Source organism: Juglans regia, chromosome 4 (assembly GCF_001411555.2).
Source record: "Juglans regia cultivar Chandler chromosome 4, Walnut 2.0, whole genome shotgun sequence".
NCBI lineage: Eukaryota > Viridiplantae > Streptophyta > Magnoliopsida > Fagales > Juglandaceae > Juglans > Juglans regia.
The window spans coordinates 9,514,107-9,525,097 of record NC_049904.1 but is presented as its reverse complement, the minus strand read 5'-3'; positions in this window follow the sequence as shown (position 1 = coordinate 9,525,097).

Here is a 10,991-nt window from a genome sequence, read left to right as displayed (position 1 = left end):
AACACTCTTACTGCTAGGTATAGTTCCTTTTGTTAGGACTGCATAGAGTCCTAGCAAAAGTAAGTGTACCTAGCAGCTAAAAAAATTGTCGCCGGCCATTAATTTTGAATACGAGAAGTCCGGTAACCGGGCCCGGATGACAAAACCTCTACCACACAAACACTATGCCTCATGCATAAGAACTGTATGACTGTACGTACGTTTCTAAACCCACTCCCTCTAAACATCAAGATGAGTGGGCATGTATTAGGTTTCTTCTGTATTATCAGGGGAAATGATTTTGGATAGTTGTAATATTTAATAGACAATTTTAACTATAATAATATTTTTATTATATTTAAATATATCAAAACTAAACTAAAAATCAAAATCAAATTTAAAATAATATTATTTTAAATTTTATTACATAGCTATACAAACTATTATTTTGTAGTAAAATTATTATTTTCTAGTGATTTTTGAACCCCAAGAATTGTAAGGATAATTTGTACTCATTTCTTTTGTTAAAAAGGTAAATATTATTGAACTTATATATTTTTTTAAATAAGGTTAAAAATATTTTAAAAAAATATAATTACAGTGATTAGTTAGAACCATCGACTCGAACAGCTAGCATCATCCATATTTTATATAACGAAACACCAAAAACTAATGAAATTTTTTTCTCAAAGTATGTATGTGGTATAGTATGGATGATGAGGAAAATGACTCAATTATTTCAATAAAAATAATATATATTTTTTAAATTATATATAGTTTGTGATATATATGGGATGATCATGAATAGCATCCTCTTATATATATTTTAAAGGAAAGTATTATAGTCATAAATCTATAAATTAATGTGATTTAATGTGATAAGTCAAATTATAAAATTACATTTATTATAAAAATAAATATAACACATCCTATAAAATAAGACAATTTATAATTTTACTTTTCTATAACCTATTTCTTGCGGGATCCAAACATATTGCACGTCATAACACAGCCCACTTACCAAACAAAATCCTCTCCATTGATCCAAACCCATATTCATTGATACAGATCTTTAACAAAGATAGCCTAAAGAAATAGAAAATAAAATATATTGGGAAGTTTGTATTAGTAAGTCATGAAAAAATCGTTAGTTAGCTCATACATGCTGAAAGGCTTTAAGGGTGGTTCCGATGGTGTTTCCTAAAGTCCTTAGTCTACTTATTTTTCTTTGGATATAAGAAATTTTTGCTTTGAATCCTGAATCAATGAATTCTTTATTTAAAATTAATGAATCCACCACTAGTATCCACATAGAACCTAATAACATCAACCAAGAAGATTACAGTATAATAGATATAGAAAGAAATTTACAAGATTGGACAATTCCTAATGTTTCAAAAAACCAAATATACAAACATTATACTTTTTCTTCAAAATTATCAATTATTACAAATTATACTATTAAAACAGTAGAAAAAACCATTAGTTTAAATAATAATTATGAACCGTTACAACTATTAACAAAGGAAGCTATTAAACATCACAAAGAACAAAAATATTCTTTCATACATATTGAACTAGTACAAGTAGCTATAAAACCACTTGCTAGAAGTAGATTAAACACATCAGTATTACTCTATTTAAGAGACGGAAGACACTATAATTTTCGTGATTCATTACTTGGAATAGTAAAATCAAGCTTGTTCCAAGGTTCAGTTTATTTTAATTGATATCCCAATTATTCTATTTCATTATTCGATACTAATATCTTACATGCTTTAACACTAAATATTAAAACAAACAGTTATCATATGATGAAAGGATCACATCCTTTAACACTAGTATATAGGATCCATTATAAACTGATGAAAACAACTTTAGAACCACAAACTCAAATTATTAGTCCAAAAGGATATACATTATTATTACAATGTAGTACACAAAATATATTTATGTAAAGAAATGAGTTTCATTAATGTGGAAATTGAATGTGATTCCAAAGTAATAGTTGATTGGATCAATTCTGGTAACTGTACGGTGTGGTATCTTTGGGAGTTTTGGGAAGCGGTGAATAAGGAACTTCAAGGGATACTTTTCTCTATTAAACATATTTATAGGGAAACTAACCATGTTGCAGATTTTTTGGCTCGACAAGGGTAAGTTGGATTGACTTGTAGATATGTGGAAGTAGATGGTTTTCTGTGACATTTGAGAGGCATTGTTAGGATGGACAAGATTGGTCTTCCTAATCTTAGATTTTAATTTCTGGTTTTAATGCAGGTTTATTTATAGTAGGCTTGTCTAGTTGTTTTGGGTTTATTTGTTTAGTTTGTACGTTGGGTTATAGTTTTGGTCTTATGATGCCTGGGATGGTTTTTTTTGTTTTTATTGTAAATCTCAAGTGTCTGGCTTGTTACCGCGGTTTTTTCTCCGCCATAAGTGAGGACATATCAATAAACTTGGGACGGGGTCACTAGATGTGTGGTTACCGGCTCTTTGGGAAAAAAAAATCTAGTACACAAAACTCTAATGTACAAATTCCTAAACAAATTAATTGAAATCAAATTACTCTCCCAAATGAATGGCAATTAGAGAACATTACTCCATTACCTAAAATAGAAAATAATTCCACATATGATCTTGAATATATAGATCAAAAAACGGACAGAACAATCCAAATTATTTTTCAACCTTTTAGAAAATCTTTATCACATTATTTTTCTCCAGTACCTTCTAGTTATCATACATCCAAATCTATTCTTACATCAATTTATCAGAATAGATCTCAAAATTTTGACACCAGATCCCAGAGTCTAGACACAGATTCGGAGAATTATTCCTGCAAATATTATTGATACACCAATATATACCGTTAATCATCTAAATAAGGCATCCACCTCTCATAATATTGAAAAAGAACCTTATTCTCCAACATATTCACAAGTAGTTGGAGATGATGCCCAAATATACACCTTAAGTAAAGAATAATTTAAAATTAATAAAGAATATCTCAAACAAGAGTATATGAAGGAAGAAAATAATCAGAAAAGAGTAGCATTTTTCTCAACTTTTACAAAACTAGAAAGATTATATTCAAAAAAAATATCACGAGTATTTAGAATGAATACAAATTAATATACATTTATTTACATGGTTTGAAATTTATAAATCAAATCAATTACCAACCATAAACAAGACTACTAATCAATGGATTAAAGAAGAAAATAATCAAATTGTTTAAGAAGAATACCCTCATTTTGAAGCTATTAAATTCAATCAAAGAAATACTCAAATATTTCCCTCATCAATAAAAAAAAAAATATAATGATTCAGTAGAAGTTAAAAACACTGATAATATAATCCAACAAAACAATTACACCAATTTATATCTAAAAACCATGACTATATTAAAAGAATTGGTTCATGTATTTTGTAACTTCATTTGTGTAACTCGATGGAATCATGATTACAAGATTGGTATAAACTAGTTCTCTAAAAATGGTGGGTCAATAGAGTCCACTTTGCTGAATTTTGGCAACAGTTTTCTGAGCAGCAAAATGGCCTCCATAGGCCTCAATATGGCAAAAGTGAAAAACAGAGGTAAACTCATCATCAGGAATACATCAACGCACCAATAGATCGACACAATACTTAAAAAGAATAAGAGTATCGAAGTAATAAAATCATACATCTGCAAGGAACTTACGCTTGTCTTGAGCTGTCCAATGCTCCAGCATCTGGCATCCAGTCAGTGACAAGGTAATTTACAATGTTTGCGAACCATGGAGCACACGACATTGCAAAGCGGTGCTCATAAGGAAAATCATCATTCAAGGGATGAGTAGATGTACATGAGGTAGCTGCAGTCGTGACAGGTGATCGGCCACCACATTCTCGACTCCCTTTTTATCCCGAATGGTAATGTCGAATTCTTGGAACAAAAGAATCCAACGAATCAACCTAGGCTTGGCATCTTTTTTTGCCAACAAATACATAAGAGCAAAATGGTCAGTAAAAATGATAATAGAAGACCTAATAATGTAAGACTGAAATTTATCTAAGGAAAACACAACAGCTAACAACTCATTCTCGGTGGTGGTATAATTTTTTTGTGCACCATTTAAAGTTCGACTTACATAATATATGACTAAAGGCTTGTGGTCCACTCTTTGTCCAAGAACAGCAGCAAGAGCAAAATCACTAGCGTCGGTCATAATCTTATACGGCAAGTCCCACCGAGGAGATTGCATAATAGGGGCAACTGTTAAGTGTTCCTTCAAGATCTCAAAAGCATGTCGGCACTCATCAGTCCAAACAAAAGCAATATCATTTTGCAACAAGGTACACAATGGTTTTGCAATAGTACTAAAGCCTTGAATAAAATGCCAATAGAAGCCAGCAGGGCCAAGAAAAGAATGAATATCCTTCACTATCTTAGGAATAGGCAGTTGTGATATCAATTTTATCTTGGCCCTGTCAACTTCTATGCCGAGTTCAAAAACTAAATGTCCAAGTATCAAACCACTAGTGACTATAAACTAACATTTCTCCCAATTCGGCAACAAAATTTTCTCCTCACATCTTTTTAAAACAACAGCAAGATTTTTCAAATAGACATCAAAAGATTTGTCAAACACAGAAAAATCATCCATAAAGACTTCACACATGTCATCAAGCATGTCAGAAAAAATGCTCATCATACAAAGCTGAAAAGTAGCAGGTGCATTGCATAAATCAAATGACATTCTTCTAAAGGCAAAAGTACCAAAGGGGCAAGTGAAGATTGTCTTCTCTTGATCCTTTGGTGCTATGGCGATTTGATAATAACAAGAAAAACCCAGAAAAACCATTCAAAAAACAATAAAAAGAATTACCAGCTACTTTCTCTAAAATCTAATCTAGGAAAGGTAATGGGAAATGATCTTTTTGACTAACCAAATTCAACTTTCGGTAGTCGATACACATTTTCCAGCCCGTTATCTTCCTAGTCGGGATCAATTCACCATTAGCATTTTCAATAGTAGTTAAACTAGGTTTTTTTTGGACTACCTGTGTCGAACTTACCCACTTGCTATCGGAGATAGGATAGATGATGCCCATAGCTAACAATTTCAACACCTCTTACTTCACCACCTCCTTCATGGTGGGATTCAACCTCTGATGTGCATCACAAATTGGTCCCGCATCTCCTTCTAGAAAAATGTTGTGGGTAAAGATTGAACGGTCAATACCCTTGATGTTTGCGATAGTCTAGCCTATCGCTCTTCAATGTTGTCTTAGCACTGTCAATAATTCGGCTTCCTGCTTTGAAGTAACTGAGAAGAAATGACTACCAAAAATGTGCCCTCAACTGGGCCCAGAAAAATGTACTTCAAGTCCTCGGGTAATGGCTTCAACTCTAGTGTGGGGACTTCTTCTTCTTATGACTTCATGACTTCTAGTAAATCAAGAGCTTCAAAGACTAGCCTACGCCAACTACTCATGTAACTCACATCTTATAACTGAGGATACCCATATGTCTCTGTCAACTGCCCCTTTGAATATGTCAACTCTAATGATAAATGAACTGTCTCAACAAGAGCCTTAGACTGCTCGGGAGAGTCATCTTCAAATGCACTCTTAGAATCAAATACCAATAACAGCTCTGAAACGTCAAAATCATATACCATATCAATAGCATGCATCTCTGAATCGTCGCATCCACTAGGCATCTTGCAAGCGTTGAACACATTTATTTCCAATGTCATATTCCTGAATGTGAGCTTTAGTACTCCACTTCAACAATTAATCAATGCATTGGAGGTAGCAAGAAATTGGCGTCCAAGGATGACAGGCGCATGGTGAATAGTGGAGGCTGGCTGCTGCATATCAAGAACTACAAAATTCATTGGGTAGTAAAATTTGTCCACCTGGGACAGCACATCTTCGACAATACCCATCGGCACTTTAACTGATCTGTTAGCCAACTATAGCACGATAGAGGTCTTTTTCAGTTCATCCAATCCCAACTGCTCATATATCGAGAATGATAGCAAGTTCACACTACTCCCCAAATCAAGTAGAGCTCTCCCAATACGTGACTCACCAACCATAATGGAAATGTTGGGAAAGCCGAGATCCCCAAACTTCTAAGGAGTCTCGCTCAATATCAATGCACTGACTTTCTCTGTTAGGAAAGCTTTCTTCTTTACATTCAGCTTCCTCTTCATTGTGTACAAGTCCTTCAAAAATCTTGCATATGAAGGAATTTGTTATATGGCATCTAAGAGTGGAATGTTAATCTTCACTTGCTTGAAGATTTCATGAATCTCAGTATGGTATTTGTTCTTTTGGCCAGCTGCCAATCCTTAAGGATAGGGAACCACAAGTTGGTACCCTTACTAGTTTTGGCCTCCGCACTCACAGACTTCTTCAACTTTGGTCTCACTACCTTTGGTTCTTTTTTAGCTTCATCAATCTCTATTACATCTTCAGGTGTAGGAGTAACTACCTGTCTGTCCAGGGTCATGTCAAATTGGGAAACTTTCTTTCCACTTCTCAAAGTAAGAACGGTCTTCGTTGTCTCAATAACCTCCCCTAAGACATTATGTACCTATTGTGGTTGTTGCTAGTGTACTTAAGGATTAGGCTGAGGCTGTACTGAAAATTTTCCTTTATCTAGAGTGCTCAATGTTGTGTTCATCTTATTTATGGTGCCCCCGCAATTCATTTATGGCCAAAGTGTTCTGATTGTTTGCGATGGCCTGGATTTGCATGAATTGCTGAAGTGTATTGGTCATCTATGCCATACTGTCATCTATGACTTCTTCGCAGATGATTGAGGTTGGGAACTTTGTGCAACTACATGAGGCTAAAATCCTGGATGTGCTACAAAATGATAGCTCTGAGAACTCTAATATGGCTGATATTGTTTTTGAGGAGCAGCTTGATGAAATGGTCGTTGAGAAGGTGGTGGAGACCGGTCAGGTTGAACATTCTTGCATGAAAAATTCGAGTGATTCCTCCACCCCAGATTATATGTATTAGAGAAAGGCTAATTTTATGCTCTGTTAACCCAGTTCGCTAATTGCATTTGCTCAGACCCATTCTCCTGAAATACTGGCATAATTGGACAATATTGGGTCTTGTGGTTCAAATTAGCACATAAAATGCATGCCTCTGCTGCTTTCATGGCCTTCGCTTTTTTCATTTCCATAACCTCCAATCTTCTAGTCAATGTAGCTATTCGGGCTTGGACATCAGTGTCCTCCTTAAGCTCATATTTGCCCCCACCAGTAATAACCCTTAGTGGTTATGCTGTTGATGAAACTCGATCAGTCTGAGTGTTCCATTGTCGTGCGCTCTCGGCAAGATAGTCAAAAAATGATAGTGCTTCATCAAGTTCCTTTCTAAAGAATTTCCCATTGCACATCGTCTAAACAAACTGCTTACTTTCTGGTGAGACTGGCATAAAAATAGTTCACCAGCCTCCAAGATTCGAAACCGTGATGTGGACAGATGTTTACCAAATCCTTGAACCTTTCCCAACTGGCTTGTAAAGTCTTGTCATGTATCTGATTGAACTGGCTGATTTGCTCTTACAAAAATTGAGTTCTCTGAAAAAGAAATTTTTTTTGTAAGAACTAACGTTGCATATCGGACCAACTAGAGATAGATTTAGGTCTCAAAGAATTAAACCAAATTTTCGCTTTATCTTTTAAAGAGAAATGAAATAAACAAAGTCTAATAAATTCATCAGTAATGGCTCTATTGATAAAAGTAATGCAGGCCAACTCAAAATATGTCAGGTGCTGGTAAGTACTCTCAGAATCCATCCAGTGGAACTGAGGTATAACTGACATCATAACATGCTTAATAAAAAAATTAGGTGCATCATCAGGTAAAACTGTAATACCCAAGTCCTATTATGTAGGTCCTTACATCATTTTATTAATTCTTTAAGTTAAATATTTTGAGATAAAGATTTTTATTATTTTATTTTAAGATGAGTATGCTTTCTTTTAAAATGTGATTTATTAAAATAATTCAAGGGCATGATTTTTAAGACCTTACAATATTTTTCCATTAAGCCCCTAATTTTCATTTATTCAAGAAATGGTCCAAGCTCTCTCCACCATTGGATGGGTAGGTAAGGGAAATATCTCCCCACATTTAATCTCCACCATCCATCTCCCTAGCTTATGGGACAAGCTTTGACTAAAAGCAAATAAGTCCATTTTCCCCTTGAATCCGTCGGTTTCTAAGGCAAGGAACAAGTCCCTTTTCTTTCTCTTGAACCATCAACATCTAAGGCAAGGAAAGGAAGAAAACTTCTAAAGCCTCACCTGTGCATCTACGACCCGATTCTCTCCCATTTCCATTCTCCTTCCAATCTTAAGCCAAGCACCCATTATTCCTTATTCTCAAGAGGAAAATAGCAAAGTAAGAGTACCCTTAACCTTTCTCCTTTGTGTATTTCGAACCTAGCCATGGTTTAATCAAGTGGGTTTTCCTTTTTGTTGTTGTTGATGTTACGGTTTTGGATTTCCAGCCAAGGGTTCATGTGCTCTCTAGTTCCCTAAGTTGAACCCACCTCTCTCTTCTCCATTTTCGTGTTCTGGAAGGATTCACCAAAGGTAAAAACTAGGGGTGTAACCGGTCCGGTCCGGTTTTGGATAAAATCTAGGACCGAACCGGTATGTACCGGTTTTATATTTTTTAAAACCAACTACGCACCGGTTACCCTCCTAAACCAGTACTTCCGGTTTTACCGGTTTCCAGTCCGGTCCGGTCCTTTTTTTTATTTTTTTAAAATGTAAGTTTCACAATTTGTCATTAAAAATATGATTATAAAAAAAAATTGATTTAAAAAAAGTTGTTTTATACTTTTATTAATATATTAGACTATATAATAGTATTAATATTAGACTATTGGTATAGTTATAAGTTATATATTAGTATTAGTTATAAACTTTTAGTGATTTAGTATTAACATTTTATGTAATAATTTATAAATTATAATAAGAAATTATTTCATATATGAATATATATATTATATATAAAATTTCACATAAAAATTTATAATTATACATTATATATAAAACTTATGTATATTAATATTTAATATATATAATATTTTGTATAAAACTTATATATAAAAATTTTATTTTTATTTTTTTTAATCAACCGGTCCGGTCCGGGCCAAAAAATTCCAGAACCGAAACTGGCCAGTTTTTACATTTTAAAAACCGATTCCGGACCAAACCGGTTCAAAATCGGTCCGGTTCGGTCCGGTCCGGATCGGTTTTGCGGTTTGAGTTTACACTCCTAGTAAAAACCCTAGCTTGACCCATTTAGTTTTAGTTTGATTTTCGAGGCCAACTAAGTTGTTTTAGCTTGTATCTTAATTTTAGTTATTATCTATGATTTTAACAAACGAGAATGTTCTGTTTTTGGCCCAAACCGAGTGTGTTGAAGCTATTTTGCTATGTGTTTTCCTATCATTCGAAAATGGCATTTTGCTATTTAACTTGGTTAGTAATAAGTGATGTTAATTGATCTTTTGATATCTATGTGTGTGTGTGTGTGTGTGTGTGTGTGTGTTGATGTCGTGTGTTTTGTGTTGAGGTCTGGTTGGTGACTTGTTATTAGGATGCTAGAGGATCGGTTTAAAGGTCTGGCTTGGTTCCTTGTTATTCTATAGCTTGCTTCTAACATGTATTAAATAAGTAAACTATATTCTTGGGTGTTTAAAGTTTTCAAGTTTACTTAATGGGTTTAATCTAGTTGTTTTATGCTATGCTTAACCAAATAATTATGCTTTAACAAACTTTTCTTTAATTCCAATGTCACTAGATTTATAGTATGAATTGATATTAGAAGTAGATGATTATTGTGCATGTTATACTATTATGTGTGAGCTGTCCAGCAAGCATAATCCCATGTGTATACCTTGTTTTGATGACAAGTGAGCCTTTTCAAATAAGGGACAACTAGCTATTCTCTTTCTAAATTGATTAGCTTGTCCGAGATGCCAAATCTGTCCTAAGCCCATTTATTAAGCAAATTTCTAGATTTGAGCCTTTATAACCATTAATTTCAAAGTATGCCTAAATCCAATGAACTTTGTTAAGCTCATGAGTCCTCAACTACCTTTCCATATAAAATACCAAGTGGCCCTTTCATAGACAGCTAACATGCTTTAATATTAATTATGTGATTCTTGTAAAGGTAAGACGAGAGGTTAGTTAATCGGGTTAATGATAAGCACAGAAGGGACGTTAGATTGCAATATCGTGGCTTTCTTTTTAAAGGGAGGGCTAAAGAATATTGTATGAGTATTAACACGCTTATGCTATTTATTGGAATAGGACCTATATTGACGTTGGAAGTATCGAGGAGCGTAGAGATAAGTAGCTATGACCATGTTTCTTACACCAAGTTCTCTTTATAAAAGAATGTTTTTCTCTCTTATTGCAATTGTTATTCTAAAGAAAAAAGTAAGTGAATATAGTATGTACAAGCCTCTCTTGATAGTCCCGGTTAAGCACCCTATCGATTATAATTGTGTGTATGTGTTTAAGATAATGCATGCACGTAGGTTCTAAATCATGAGATTTTCACACATGTTCTCTCAAGAAACTTATGATTATTCTTATATATAGAATAGCATGAAAATGTATCTTATTCATAAAAATGCATGTGCATTGGACTAAGAAAGATGATGAAAATGTTTTGATTGCAAAGGAAAGGAAATGAATGTCTCATGCCTAATGCTTTAAGTGATGCTTTACATAATGCGAAGAAAGTGTTTTAAAATGTTCCTATGAACTGATGCTTTAAATGACTGAAGAAGGTGTTTTAAAATGTCCCTATAAACTGATGTTTTATGGATGACATGAAAGATGATGTTTAAGCTTATGCTTTTAAATGATTGTTTTTCCATGAATGAACTGTTAAATGAAAAGAATTGAAAGAAACGACTGAAATGAATGAAAGAAAGAAATGACTAAATGAATAAATGTTTTAATATA